At 50.6% G+C, this 15777-nt stretch overlaps 1 pseudogene; it reads left to right on the top strand.

Annotated features, from left to right (window-relative positions):
* Window positions 1-15777, top strand: part of LOC135292683 (zinc finger protein 850-like) — a 276851-nt pseudogene that overhangs the window by 31138 nt on the left and 229936 nt on the right.

The raw sequence follows: 15777 nt of genomic DNA, 5'->3' as shown, positions 1-15777 counted from the left end.
CCATCCTGTCCTTGTCCTTCCTCCCCCAGAGCAGGAGCTGAGGATGGAGAGCAGGGAGGACAAATCCCCGCGGCAGAACCTCGTGGCAGAGGCCGTTTTGAGCGGCTCCACGGCGCAGGAAGCCAACGGGGAGGAAAAGCCCCGGAGATGCCGCACGAGGAGGGGCTGCAAACGCAGATGGCGGGGATCTGAGGGGGAAAGAGCCAGCCTGGGCTGGGAAGGCGGCCGGAGATGGAGCCAGAGCTCAGAGCTGGTGGTCCATGAGGAGGTTCCTGATGGGGAGAAGCCCCACAAGTGCGAGGAGTGTGGGAAGAGCTTCAGGTGGAGCTCCCACCTGATCATCCACCAGAGGAGCCACACTGGAGAACGGCCCTACGAGTGTGATCAGTGCAGGAAGAGGTTTCAGATCAGCTCTTATCTCCTCGTGCACCAGCGCACGCACACAGAGGAGAGGCCCTTCCGCTGCCCCGACTGCGGGCAGGGCTTCAGGCACAACTGCAGTCTTGTCAGGCACCGGCGCATCCACACTGGGGAGAGGCCCCACGAATGTGAGGAATGTGGGAAGAGCTTCAGCCGGAGCTCCCACCTGATCCAGCACCAGAGGACCCACACTGGGGAACGGCCCTACGAGTGTGGGGAGTGTGGGAAGAGCTTCAGTCAGCATTCCAACCTGATCATGCACCAAAAGATCCACTCTGGGGAGAGGCCCTACGAGTGTTCCAGGTGTGGGAAGGGGTTTCGGATCCGCTCCCATCTTTTCCGGCACTATCAGTGTCACACAGAGGAGAGGCCCTTCTGCTGCCCCGACTGCGAGAAGGGATTCAGGCAGAACTCCACCCTCGTCACCCACCGGCGCATCCACACTGGGGAGAGGCCCTACGAGTGTCCCCAGTGTGGGAAGAGCTTCTCCAGCAGCTCTCACTTGACCCAACACCAACGGAGGCACCGGTGAGGGAAGCCCTGCGAGTGCCCCGAGTGCGGGAAGAGCTTCGTGCGCTGCTCCAGCTCCATCCCCCACTGCAGGAGCCACGCTGGGCACAGCCCTGGTGACCCACATTCCCTGTGATCCCTGTTGGGAACACACCTGCCTGCTTGTCCTTTTGGTTTGGCTTTAATTTTTTTCTGTTCTTCCTCTCTTTGCCCTTCAAAAGCCAAAAGGGATGGATCTGTCACCTCAAAACCACTCAAATCCCACTGAAAACAACTGAATTTTAACCCATAAAGGCTCAGTCCCTCCTCAAAAAAACTCAATCCCATGCCAACCTCACTCACTTCCACAGCCACGAGGGTGAGATGGGGTTAGAAGGGGATTGGGAGCAGTGGGATCCCAATTGGGAGCAGTGGGATGGGGATTGTGTGGGGCTGGCTGGGTGGGATGTATTTGACAGCAAATAAAACTTTCAGAGTTACTGATTTCTGTCCCATTCATTTTCAGTCAGTTCTGTTTGCAGAGTGCCACCTTCTCAGCTGATTAATTTGCTATTAAAATCCCATTTTTCAAATCATCTAACCCAAACAGTCCAAAAACCAATATCCAAATAACAGCACTACAATTTAATTTTAAAAAATAATTTGAAAGTACTTAAGGGTGTTATTAAAGTTTAATTGTTTGGTTAAAATGTAGGAGAAATTCTAGTGGTGCTTGGTTTTGTGTTTAGTATATTTACAATATGAATTATTTTACTAAGGTGTGTTAGATTGTATGTTAGTTTTATCTAAAATATATTAGTTATTGAGTTAAAACTTTCAACAGGTATTTCCTGGTATTCAATTTGTTTATTTATATTTCTGGATAATGGTATACTAATAGTTGTTGTTTTAGGTTGACTCATTATTGGAGTTATTTAAGTAAGTGTCAAAAATATTATATTTCATTTTTATTATAATTGATTTCATTTTAATTATAATTTCTTGATTTCTTATATTATTATCATTTCTTGAGAGAATAGGAAGGATGTTTGAGGACAGGAAAATGTTTTCCTTGCTGGGAAATGGGATTCCAGATGCTGGGTGTGTGTGCAGGACCAGACAAACTGGGATCGAACATGGACTGGGATCCCATGGACTGGGATGGCACAGGCTGGAGTTGCACACACCGGGGTTGCACACACCGGGGTTGCACACACTGGGGTTGCACACACCGGGGTTGCACACACTGGGATCAGACGGGCTGGAAAAGCATTGGCTGCCTTTGGCTGCCTTTGGCTCCATCCACGTCTAAAGGCGGCCACACCAAGTTGGCTTCATCCTATTTGGGGCTCCCATCACCCTCTTTCCCCCGCTCTCCCGCCCCTTCCCCATCGTTCCCCCCATCCCCAATCCCCTCCCCCGTGTTTGGGTTTGGGGGTTCCAGCCCCTCCTGCTCCGTTTGGGGGTCCCGACCCCCCTCTGGTTTAATTTGGGGCCCCGCCCCCCTTCTCCCCGCGCCCCCCGCTCCCCCCGCGGCCGGGGGCGCTGCCAGCACCACCAGTGCCACCAGTGCGGCCCCGGCTGCCCCCGCACGCCCCATCCCCATGCCCAGGGTCACCTCCCCCCTCCCCAAATTCCGCTGCCGGGGAGCGCTGGGCGCTGCGGCTCTGCCCGGCAACTGATGAGTCACAGCCGCGCCGGGCGCTGATTGGCTGCACATCGCCGGGCGGGGCCCAAGCGCCGAGCTCCCGCCCGGCAACTGGATCGGCACCAGCGCCGCGCGCTCTGATTGGCCAGCATCTCTTTTGGGCTGGGGGCGGCAGGAGCTGGGCACCCCCAGGAGCCCCTCGGCTTTGGGGCTCTCGATCCCCGCTCGGCCCTCGGGCCGGCCCTGGTGACACGATCCGTCCTAAGGACGTGATTCGTGAAGGTTCTTTTTCACTGATCTCAGGGTGCAAAAACTGGCACGACAAGGGCATTTGCAGTAAAATCACAACAGAGATACTTTTATTGTGTAGCCATAGCAAAGATGCGTTAGAGAGAAGGGGAATGAAGAAAGGGGAAAGAATAAGGAAAAGAAAAAGAAGAGAGGGAGGACAAGGAGGTATATAGCTACCAGACGTGCGGATGACAAAGTCCCTCGAAGTCCGGTTGACAAAGAGCCTGTCATCTTCATGTCAGGGGAGATCTCCAAGGTATCAGTCAGCTCTAACCTTTTTTATAGTCCTTTTGAAATGGGGGAAGTGGACACATTTCAAAATAGTCTATTGATAAAGGGTACAAGGAGTCCATCAGTAGTCCATCAGCAGCAGGTGTCATCAGCAGCAGACGTTGTAGGCAGGAACCATTGTCTTCTCGGTCCAGTGGTCGCTTGCAAAACTTGCTTTGGTCCCCACGCACGCCTTCCCTCACCCTACGGTAGGGATTTCAGTCTTAGTCCTTTTGGGGAGAAGAGGGGAGCTTTTCCATGTAGGGGTCGCACGTCTCAGTCCTTGAGGGGAGAACCTTCTCCCATCTCAGTCCATCTGTCACGGTGGTTGATGTACGGTGAGTGGAGGGTCCTTTTGTGGTGACCTCCGGGAAGGTCCTTCCAGAGAGAAAGTCCAGCCAAGTCAGAAGGGTGGAGAAATTCCAGCACTAGCGTTGCTAGGTGATGCAGGCGAAGGAGAGCACGCTGCCCCTTCTTGGGTGCAGTGTTCCATGAGTTGAGCAAACACACCCGTAGGCAATAATCTGGCTTGGTGGACCAGACAGACCTGGATTTTCAGAACGGGATCTTTTCCTTTCCCCGGTGGTCTTGGCTTTCATGACGATCGAGAGGCAAAAATTGAGGGAAGTTTCAGACAGACTCTCACACCTACAAATAAACCAAAAAGCACGATACTACTGCCCCATCCCCAGGGTCATGGGATCCCAGATCCACAGAATTGGCTGAGCTGGCAGGGACCCATCAGGATCCTGGAGTCCAACTGCTGGCCCTGCACAGGACACCCCAACAATGCCAGCCTGGGCCTGGCAGCGCTGGCCAAACGCTGCTGGAGCTCAGAGAGCCCTGGAGCTGGGAGCCTTCCCTGGGGAGCCTGGGCACTGCCCCAGCAGCCTCTGGGCAAAAACCTTTTCCTGAGATCCAACCTGAGCCTGCCCCGACTCAGCTGCAGCCGTTCCCTCCAGTCCTGTCCCTGGGCACCAGAGGGAAGAGGTTCCCACAGCCCCAGCCAGGGACCCGCTCCCAAGGCTGTTGCCATGGCCACCAGGCTGGGACCTGCTGGGATGCTTGGTTTCCATGGACCGGGGTTTAGGAATGGGATTCTCCCCCACTCCCAAGGATGTTGCCAGGTCCACCGGGGCTGGGACCAGCTGGGATGCTCGGTCTCCACAGCCTGAGGTTTAGGAATGGGATTCTCCAATTTCCTGCTCCCGCTAAAACCACACTGGCACTCGCTGCCCTCCCACCTCCCATGGAAAGAACAAAAGGCAAACATCCCTGGCTGGGATAAGAACAATTTATTTGGAACAGCAATGAGATAAGAAACAAACAGAAACAAAAACAATATTGATCACAGAAGGGATATGCAAAAGGGAAAACTACAATGCAACTGTCTCTTCCCGGCCACAATTTCCTCCTGCCTGGAAAGGACACCCTTCTCCTCAGGGAAAGAGTCCTTTTCCTGCCCCTGGCAATGACTAGAGGTGAGAGTGAAGGTAATGACATGGCCCTGGCCAGACCCTCACGGTCTTTGATCCCCCATCATGTCATTGGCAGGGGCAGGAGGAGGGACAGGTGTCTTCCCAGCAGGGATCACAGGGAACACAGATCTCCAGGGCTCTTTCCAATATGGGTCCTCCAATGGGGGAAGAAGCTGGAGCAGGGCACAAAGCTTTCCCTGCAGTTGGGGCACTGGCAGGACATCCCTTACCAGTGACTCCTGGCTGGTCAAGTCAGAGCTCTGGGTGAAGCTCTTCCCACATGTGGGGTACCCATAGGGCCTCTCCCCAGTATGGATGCGTCGGTGCCTGATGAGGTGGGAGTTGCGCTTGAAGCCCTTCCCGCAGTCAGGGCAGCAGAAGGGCCTCTCATCTGTGTGAATCCTTTGGTGCCTGAGGAGATTGCAGCGGGCCTGAAACCTCTTCCCACACGTGGGGCACTCGTAGGGCCTCTCCCCGGAGTGGATGCGTTGGTGAGTCACAAGGGTGGATCTGTAGCTGAACCCCTTCCCACACTCCCCACATTTGTACGGTCATTCCCCGGTGTGGATCATCTGGTGGCAGATCAGGGTGCTGCTCTGCCTGAAGCTCTTCCCCCACTCCAAGCACTTGTGGGGCTTGTCCCCATCATGAAGCTGCTCATGGACCAGCTCCAAGCTCTGGCTGAAGCTCTGTCCACCCACCTGGCTCAGGGTGGGTCTTTCCTCCTCAGAGCACCCTGGGCTGGGTTTGCAGCCCCTCCTCCTGTGGGATCTCTGGGGCTTTTCTTCCCTGTTGTATTCCTGTGCTGTGGAGCCACTCAAAATGGCCTCTGCTACGAAGTTGTGCCATGGGGTTTTGTCCTCCCTGGTCTCCATCCTCAGGTCTTTGTCTGGGGGAGGACGGACAAGAAGAGGATGGGATTTGCCTTCGTGCCAGAGGGAAGGGGTAGGAGAACCCTCCAGTTCATCCCTTGCAGGAAAGCATTGCCAGTGGTGTTGTCCTGCAGCCAGGGGCCATGCTGGGCTGGGAGATGGAGCAAAGGAAAGGGGGAAAAGGGCAGTGACTTCCTCCTTACCTGCCTGCATGTCCTAGGGCATCTTCATCTTCCTCACAGCTTCCTCCTCCATCTGGGAAAGATTTTGGGATGGGAAATTCTGTTCTGGGAGGAAAACAAGAGATGAGTACATTGAGTTTTGTACTGGTTTAAAGGCAAACCAGGGGGAGATTCTAGGCCAGAATTACAATTAATTAAGAAAATTAAGATTGAGGCAATGATACACTGCCTTAAACTGACAGAGTCAGGATCTAACCTGGCACCCTGTTGGTCAGGGTGGTAGCAGCAGTCCCATTAAATGGTGGCTGCAGTCCTGTTGCAGTGATGAACGTGATTCTGTCGAAGCAGTGATCCTGTAGAAGGGTCTGGTCTTCCTCTGAAGGTCCAGTGGTGCTTATGGAGCTCTTGTCCTCTGGGAATCCAGTAGCCAAGGTGCTCCTGGGGCTGCAAGCCTCATCTTATATCCAGGTAGGAATGCGTGGCTCCTCCCCTTGGGTGGAGCATCCCACAATGGCATGATGTAATTTTGTCAGTCCTGCAGGGACACTCAGTGGCCCATTAACAGAAGATAGCCCCTGGAGGGCGTTATCAGGGCTGAGTCATGGAAGAGATAAAGAACACTGCCCCGCCTGTTTATAACAGTTTGTAAAGATGATGATGGAAAACATGCATTTGGTTACATCTTACACTGTAACCTGAAACAGTGGGGTAATCCCTGCTTGGGGGGTAACGCCACCTCTGCTTACCCAAACTGGCTCAGGTATAAAACCCCCACTCCGGGAAGGCCACACACACAGGGGACAATGTCACTCTTGCCCTGGCCCAGGGGAAGTCTCTGTTCCTGTCACTACCTTGCCCTAACCCCTTTTCTCTCTTTTTCTCTTTTTCCATCTCTCTCTACCTCACACTTATTATTCAATAAAATCCACTTTGGATTTGGTCTTGGTAGCACCTTAATTGGGGCAGAAGCATCTCTCTAACCATTTTCTTAACCAGATTGTGACATTATTTTGGCACAGTGAGTTTAGGCACTGTTGTCTGACCCCAAGTGCCTTTGACAACAGCATGGTTCCCTCCTCTGAGGAGGTCATAGATCGTTTGGGAGGAACTCTTGGAAACTTGGACGCATCTTCCCCTAAGCGAGTTATGGGAGAAAATGGTTGTTGTGGGTAGCCAGTGTAAAGAAAATATTTTCTTGTTCTTCCTTGAAAAGTTTGTTCAAATCACTGGAGAAAAGGGAACAAATATTACCAGTGAAGCTGACAAGGTTCATTCACCCCAAGGTGAGGAACACAAGGCTGCTAAAGTGCCACAGGAAGCCCAGCTAAGGTAGCTAACTTCCTGAATCACTCCCAAATTCACAGGCTTAGGGGCTTTGCCAAATGTGAGAATCACTGTTCTCTTCATCCCTGTCACCTTTGTGATAGTTACACAAAGCTTTCTCTTGCTTTTTATAATCTGTACTGGGCTGAATTTCCACTTTTCTTTTATGGGAACCTGCCAGCAGCTGAGCTGGAGCTGTGCAGGAACCGATGGAACTTGGAATTTTCACACACTTGCTTCTATTGCCAGTTTATTAATGCTTGGGATTGGTTTGCGTTTTCATGACATGCGACTTGTGGGAAAATCAAATATTCATGAAAGTGGTTTATGCAGAGTTGAATTTGATTTCTGCCAAGTTTATTTTGTCCAGTGCCCAGGGGATGCTCAAGGGGTCTCTGTGCCTTTTGCCCTGGGGGATGCTTGGGAGGGGCTTGTGGGGGCTGTTCCTGTCCCTGTCACCCCACGCCATTCCTCAGGGGGTCTCCATCATTCTCACTCCAGGGAATGCCTGGGGGGGTTTCCCTCCCTGTCACTCCTGTGCCAGGGGATGCTCAGGGCAGTCTCTGTCCCTCTCAGCCCAGGGGATGCTCAGGGGTCTCTGTCCCCTTGCCCTGGGGGATGCTCAGGGGGTCTCCATCCCTCTGGCCTCAGGGAATGCTTGTGCAGGGCTGGGGACCAGGGGCTCTGTGTCCCTCTCACCGCTGAGGGTGCTTGGGGCTGGGGGGTCTCTCTGACCTTCTCATCCCTGGGGAGGCTGGGGGGGGGTCTCTGTCCCTCTCAGCCCTGATGTGACTGCACCCAAACATCATTGAGGTCAGAGGGACAGAGACACCCCCAAACCCCCAGAAGGGCTGAACCTGGGATCATGCTCATACCCTCTTCATCTGTGTAGCCCAGAAATGAGTTCTGCACCTTTAAGGCAGGTTCTGAGACCGAAGGGAGGGAGGAAGTGAGCAAGGTTTTTAAGAAACTGCACTCCTCCATATTCTGGCTGCTGGACAGACAGACAGCAGGACAGGACTCTCCTTTGGTTTTAGTTAGTTTTTACCTCTCTAAGGCAGATAAGTGCCCTGGACTGTGGTTTTTCTTTTACTTTAGAGCTGTTTAAACCTGCTCTGAACATCCAGAAGAGCACTGGCAGCTCCACCTGTGGCCCATTGGTCCGAGCCTGGTCCACGGCATTTCCAGTGCTGGAGAAACTGAGAACAGACTGATAAGAGACTGAGTGAGCAGAGCTACAGCCCACAGAGGGATTTTCTGAGTTTGTCATCTCTTTTGGAGCGGCAAGAGGTTTTATTGTTTAATATTGGTCATTTGCTGTGCTCGTGAATGCTTTGTCTGTTAAATAAACAGGGTTTTTCCACTTTTCTCCAAGGAAATCTTTTCCCAAACTGATTGGGGAAGAGGCTGCTTGAATTTGCTTTCCAGAGGAAACCCCTTTTGGAGGTTTTCTCCCAAATTTGCCCTAAACCAGGACAGGGCGGTGGGGAGAGGAGAGAGCCCCAAGTGCCTGGACTGGGGGGAGGCTGGAGAGAGGGACCCTGGGACCCCAAAACCCCGCAGCATCCCTAAGCAGGACCCTGGAGAGGGGGGAACCCCAGGTGCTCTGGGATCCTTGGCAGCCATGAGAGAGGGGACCACCAGAAGCCCAGAGGGATGAGAATGGAAATGGGACACTCCTGGTGGCTTTTTTTGATTCTCTTTTGCTTTTTGAAGGTTTTTATTGATATCAGGTGACTTCTAGAGATGGACTTGGGCAGAGGCCTTTCAGACACACTGTGCTCATCCCTTGTTTTTCCCCAAACCAGGATTTCCCATTCCCAAATATTGGCCCAATGGAGGAGAAGGCTGCAAGGAAGAGGAGGATGCCCCAAGACACTCAGGCAGGTGAGGAGGAAGTCAGTGCCCCCTTCCCCCTCTCTCCTGCTCCATCTCCCAGCCCAGCACGGCCCTGGCTGCAGGACAACCCCGCTGCTGATGCTGTCCTGCTGGGGATGCACTGGGGGATCTCCTGCCCCTTCCCTCTGGCACGGAGGCACATTCACAGGCTCTGGGGCAGGAGGGGGAGCCGCGGGCGGTTTGGGGTGCGTGGCTCGGCTGCTCCTGGCGCGGTTCCCCCGAGCCCCCGGCGCGGCTCCGCCAGGCCCCCCCACCACGGCACTGGCCAGAGGCACTTTAACAGAAATGCTGGTAAATTTACCATCTGGAATCACACTAAATACAATTTCAAGAAGCTGCTGGTTTGCTGGGCAGTTTGCCGAATTCCACATTGTTGTTTCTTTCAATAAAACTGCACTTTAAAAAGTCTTTGTCAATTCATGCTTGCCTAAAATTTGTAGCTTCCATGGGTTTCTCTCAAAACTAAATTACATAAAAACCTGACATACTTATCACATCCTTTTAATCCCTCCAGTAAATCCTTCATGCTGTTATTTCAATCTCAGATTGTTCAACTTTTTCAGTGCCTTATTTCCCTTAATAGCATCAGAATAAGTTAAATTTTTTTGTATGTATAACATTTAAGGATATTAATTTTTAATTCTATGATGTTTAACTTAATGCAAATTCAGGGTTGACAAGATTAAGCAAAGTTAAACTTCATTATTGTTAGATTTCAGCAATGTTATGTTACATTCTATTAATTTGAAATCCTGTTGTTCTGGATTGAAAGACAATGTGTGTATTCTATTTGCCATCTGTCAGAGGCAGGGCAGTTATCTTCTGTTAATCGGGAAGTAAATTGGACCCCCAATAGCCCCCACAGTTCCCCAAACACCTGCAAGGACCTCCAAGCTTTCTAAAATCCTTCTTGTGAGAGGAGCTTTGGAGTAGCTGTTTCCAATCCCCGTCCCAGACTTTCAAGATTTTGTATGTAAAGAATTATAAAGGTGGAAGGAAACCTTTATAGACTTTGTCCCATGGGATTAAAGACGGCAGACCAGAGCTATTTCTATAAATATATACTATCTCTTATGGTAATGATTAAACCATATTATCTTAATCAGAAAAATTTGCTCCTAGGTATAACAGCTGTAACTCATATTATATTATATTATATTATATTATATTATATTATATTATATCACATCACATCACATCACATCACATCACATCACATCACATCACATCATATTATATTATATTATATTATATTATATTATATTATATTATATTATATTATATTATATTATATTATATTATATTATATCATATCATATCATATCATATCATATCATATCATATCATATCATATCATATCATATATCATATATCATATACTAGGAAGTGATTTCAAAGTAACTGTGTTAAAGCAAAACCAGTTATTAAGCAAAGATTGATGTCACTCCCTGTCTTGGTTTGGAAAGACGGGTGTCTGCCAAGGAAGGTAGGAGCCTGTCCTGAAATCTAAAATTTAAACCCCATTCCTCTGAATTGTTATAAATTTGGAATTAAGGGGCTCTCAGGCAAAGATATGGGAGCAGGAACAATAGTTCTTTATTAGGGAAACAAATAAAAAGATGAAATAAACAATGCAGTAAACCAAGACAACACTGACAGTGTCAGAACACAACCTGACACCCTCTTGGTCAGGGTGTTGGTAGCAGTCCAATTGGAATGGTGGCTGCAGTCCTCCTGGAGTGTCAGGTGTGGTTCTGCTGGAGCAGGGGTCCTTTAGAAAGGTGTAGTCTTCCTCTGAAGATCCAGTGGAAGAGGCAGCTGCTGTTCCTCTGGGAAATCCAGTGGAGAAAGCCATGCTGGTGTTCCAGAATTTTTAATATTATATCTGGTAGGAATGCTTGGCTCTCCCCTCTGGGCGGATCATCTCACAATGGGATGTTGTAGTTCTTACCAGTCATGCAGTGCCATTCAGTAGCCTGTTATCAGCAGATGTCTGCCTGGAGGGAGGAGTGGGTGTGGAAGAGATAAGGAAAACTGCTCACTTAACAGAAGACAACTGCCATACAGATTGCAAAGAGAACGCAATCTGTTTGGCAATCCAGGAAGGTCTCCCTTGTGAAACTCAGGGGCCCCAAGGAACCAAGGGTCCATGGTGACCTTGTGGAGCCTGTAGTGTCACAGAGGAGCCATTGTGACACAGCGAGGGTGCATGGAGCCGAGGGGCCCTGGTGACACATCAGGGCTTTGTGGAACCACAGAGCCATTGCGACATTGCAAGGTCTCATGGAAGCACGGGGCCATTGTGACACTGCAGAAGCAGGGGGAACATTGTGACACTCTGGGGCCTCGTGGAACCAAGGAAACCATTGTGACACTGTGGGGTCCCACAAAACCAAGGGAACAGGGAACAGGTCTGGCTGGCTGGGCCTCCTGGGGACCACCTGACAGGTCCAGCTGACCTTGGCATGTTGAGGGCTGCTTCTCATCTGCCCCTGAAGCACTGGGGCTCTGGGCTTTCCTTCCTATGGGAGAGAAATGTCCTTCTCCTCCAGGGGCCCATTGTCAAAGCTGGGATTCCTCCTCCAAATCTCCTTATATGCAAAAATTGTTCCCAGATGAAATCCACCAGGAGAGACAGCTCTGGCTGCCTTGGCCACCTGGGGGCCACCTCTCATCAGCCTTTGAAACACTGGGACCATGTGCTTTTCTTTCTTATGGGATAAAACCATCCATCTCAACCAGGCACACATGGCCAAAATTGGGGATCTGCCTCCAGAATTTCCTATATCCAAGGATAACTCCCAGACAAAAACTGCCAGGGATGACTAGTCTGGCTTCCTGAGGGCTGGCACTCATCTGCCTCTGAAACACTGGGGCTCTGCACTTTCCTTCCTAATGAAAAGAACTCTTCTTCCTGTCCAGGCAGCCATGGCCAAAACTGAGATTCCACCTCCAAAACGCCCTATGGCCAAGGATAGCCCCTAGACAAAAGGTGCCAGGAGAGACAGGTCTCGCTGGCTTGGCCTGAAGGTGGCCACCTCTCATCTTCTTCCAGAACACTTGGACTTCGCACTTCTCTTTCCTGTAGAAAAAAACTATCCATCTTGACCAGGTGCCCATGGCCAAAACTGGGATTCCACCTCCAAAATTCCATACATACAAGGATTTCTCCCCATGAAAGCTGCCAGGACAGACAGGTCTGGCTGCCCTTGGCCTCTTGGGGGCTGCCTCTCACCTGCTTTTGAAACACTGGTGCTTTTGTTCCAATGGAAAAGAACCATCCTTCTGCTCAAGCTGTCCATGGTCAAAATCGAGATTCCTCCTCCCAAATTCAATATAACCAAGGATTCCTCCATGATAAAAGCTGCCAGGACAAACAGGTCTGGCGGGCTTGGCCTCCCAGTGTAGGAATGTGCCCCCTGTTGACGGAGTAACCAAATTATCCTTGTCTCCTTAAAAAGGGAAAAAGCCCAGAAGTTTCTCTCCTCACTTTGGTAAAAAGACACCTCATAGGACTTTGGGGACGTTACTTCAAACTTAAGGATAGATAACTCGACAGAAGCAAAAAGGTCCTTCCTAAACAATTTACTAGAAAAAGTGGAACAAAGGAACTAAACACTTTTGTGGGGTTTTTACCGGAAGCAAGAGCCTCTTGCCGCTGGTGTAGGTTTTCTCTGTAAAGACCTTTGTTATTTTATCTTTTTTTTAAACTTTTCTGTTTCCAACACTACCACTGAAGACATGCTGATTTTATGCCATCTGAGGTGGCTGAACTATCTTTGGTGTAATATAGGTCCCCAAGAGCTCATAAGACCTGGCCTGAGGATATCATTACTATCATTCCAGGAGCCACCTCTCTCCTCATCTGCCTTTGAAACATATGGGCTCTGTACTTTCCTTGGAAAAGAATGATCTATCTTACCTACACAGAAGTGGCCAAAATTGGGTTTCCATCTCCCAAATTCCCTATATCCAAGGGTTGCTTTCAGACAAAAGCTACCAGGACAGAGAGGTGTAGCTGGCCTAGGCCTCTGATGGCTGCTTTTCATCTGCCCCGAAACACTGGAGTTCCATGCTTTCCTTCCTATGGAACAGAACCATCCTTCTCTGGGTGTCCATGTCTGAAACTGGAATTCCACCTCAAAAATTCCATACATCCAAGGGTTGCTCCCAGGCAAAATCTGCCAGTACTGTCAAGTCTGGCTGGCCTTGCCTCTGGTGACGGCCCCTGCAACGCTGGGGCTGGGTTCTTTCCTTGCCATGGAGATCCCTGGGACACTGTGGGGACCTCATGGAACCAAGGGGATCATTGTGGCACCACTGGAGCCCATGGAACCAAGGGGCCATGGTGACACAGCGGGGCTTCATGCAACTCAGAGACCATTATGACTCTATGGGGCCTGATGGAACCATGGAGACCATTCTGACCCTTCAAGGCCTTGTGTCACCAAGGGGGCATTGGGACACTTCGGGGCCTTATGGAAGCAAGGGACCATTGGGACACAGTAGGGCCCCATGGAACCGAGGGAACATGGAGCAGGTCTGGCTGGCTTGGCCTCCCAGGTGCCACCTGACAGGTCTGGCTGATTTGGGATGTCAAGGGCTGCCTCTCATCAGCTCCTGGAGTGCTGGAGCTCCATGCTTTCCTTGCTATGGAAAAGAACCATCCCTCTTTTCAGGTGCCCATTGTCAAAATAGGTACTCTCCCTAAAAAATTTCCTCTATGCAAGGGCATCTCTCAGAACAAAACCTGGCAGCTCTGGCTGGCCTTGGCCTCTGGTGGTCACCTCTCATCCGCCTGGGAAACACTGGGGCTCTGTTGCTTCCTTCTTATGGAAAAAAAACTGGCTTTCATGTCCAAAGGCCATGGCCAAAATTAGAATTTGGCCTCCCAAATTCTGTATATCCAAGAATTGCTCCCAGACAAAAGTAGCCAGGACAGACAGGTCAAGCTGGCCCTGTCCTCTGGTGATTTTCTTAGACGAAGAGCTGCATGTTTTCATTTCAAAACACCTTGGAGAGGGCCCTGACATCTCCAAAGGTGGGGTTTTGAGGCCTTTGGCACATGACTACTACATATGGACAAAGGAGCTCTGTGCTCTGTGCTGTTGTGGTGGTTTTGCATCACGGAAGTCATGTCCTAAGAGAAGGTGCTAGCAGTTTCCTCCATGTCTGACAAAAAAAAACAATCAGTAATTAGCTTTGAGAATTGACAATCTGTTAAACCACTAAGGAAACTGTACATGCCTCTGTGAAGACACATGTTAAGGATGAGAAAGCCTGGGATGGTCTCTTTCCCTTCTGGCCAGCAAAGAGGTAACAAGGCTGGCCCAGCCCCTGTCTCAGCCAGGCCGGGCCGGGCGGCTCCTGCCGTGGGGCCGGGCCCCTTCCCAGGGAGCCCCCCAGGCCCCATCGGCTGCCGGGCAGGGCAGGGGAGGCCGCGGGGCTGAGGCCGGGCCGGGCCATGGCTGCGGTTGCCAACACCTGGGCGCTGCCGAGCCCTGCCCCGCCGCCAGCCCGGGCCCAGCCAGGATCCACCGGGCCCCAGGAGCAGCCCCGGGCCGGGCCGGCTCGGCCAAGATTCTGCCACCCTTGGGCTTCACCCGCAAGCCCTGGGCAGGGGGAGGAGAAGCCATGGGCCGCGGCCGTGCTGCTGCTGTGCTCTGGCCTGGCTGCTGAGATCCTGGCCCTGCCCCAGCGCGGCCCATCCTGACACAGCCCCAGCGCAGCCGCTGCAGAAACCTCCATCGTAAAACAGCTCCGGCCACAAGGACCCAGCCCGGCCGGGGTCACGGAACCATCTGCAGGCCCCGGGAGAGATATTAACTCTTTCAGTGCTTCCATCCTCCCTGGAGTGAGAGAAATGGACAAAGTGCAGGCACACAGAGGAGCAACATGAAGACACCGAGGTCAGTGAGGAGAAGTTGCGTCCCATATGAGAGGGATGAGGATATGCCTTGATCTTGGGGATGAAATCCTCTTGTAAAGCTATGGAGAAGGATGTAATTGATCCATCAGACTCTCTTTTTCCCTATAATGCATTGAAAACTATGGGGAGACGACTTGTTCAGCAAAGGCCACCATGCTAAAGTAAGCAAATATTGAAGTAGCTGAGAAGTTTGAACAGAGAAAGAGAGCAGAGTGATGAGACCCTGGGTCCTCATGAAGAGAAGAAGATCTCTGTTCTCAGAGACAAAGATGATTTTAGAAATAGATTAAGAGAACCTTTGCTCTTTAACAGCTCATCTTGAAACTAATACCACATAAGCTGACATGGCCCATAAACACAGCTGTGGGAAACCCTGTGGAGGAACAAATGGGAGGGACTTCACCACTGCAGATTTTCTAGGCAGTTGCTATTCATGGAAAGTGAGAGCCATGAGAGAACTGTTTTCTTACGGAGAAGTCTCCATATAATTAAAGAGAGACTCCTCTCCCTAAGTAGAAGCAAGAAAGATTATTCTAGAGGTGGTAAAATGATGAAAATTTTAGGTTTTGTCTCCTTACATTGTCAGTAAGAAAGAAAACGTTGTAGGGAGAGAACTGTTCTGAATTCTTATTACTCTTTCTTTTAGTTAATATTGATAAACCTTTCTTTATAATTTCTTAAGTTTTTGAGCCTACTTTGCCCTTCTCTAATCCTATCTCACAGCAGGAAATTATTAAGTATATTCTAGTGAGTGCAATGGTAATTAGCCAACACTGAACCTACCACAATAATTAAATCATTCACCAAGTAATCTCAACATAGCAAAGCAAAGCCACTACAGAAATATTCCTAATGAACTCCACGAGAGCAGAGGGAAATCAAGACAGAGCCATGGTTTGTCAGGACTTGCTTGATCCTAATGAGCCTCATGGTGCATTTGGAGCTGAGCCCTGGTACCTCAGGGTCTGAGAGGAGA

The sequence above is a fragment of the Passer domesticus genome, unplaced genomic scaffold, assembly GCF_036417665.1.
Source record: "Passer domesticus isolate bPasDom1 unplaced genomic scaffold, bPasDom1.hap1 HAP1_SCAFFOLD_44, whole genome shotgun sequence".
Classification (NCBI taxonomy): domain Eukaryota; kingdom Metazoa; phylum Chordata; class Aves; order Passeriformes; family Passeridae; genus Passer; species Passer domesticus.
This window is presented reverse-complemented; position numbering and strand designations above follow the sequence as displayed.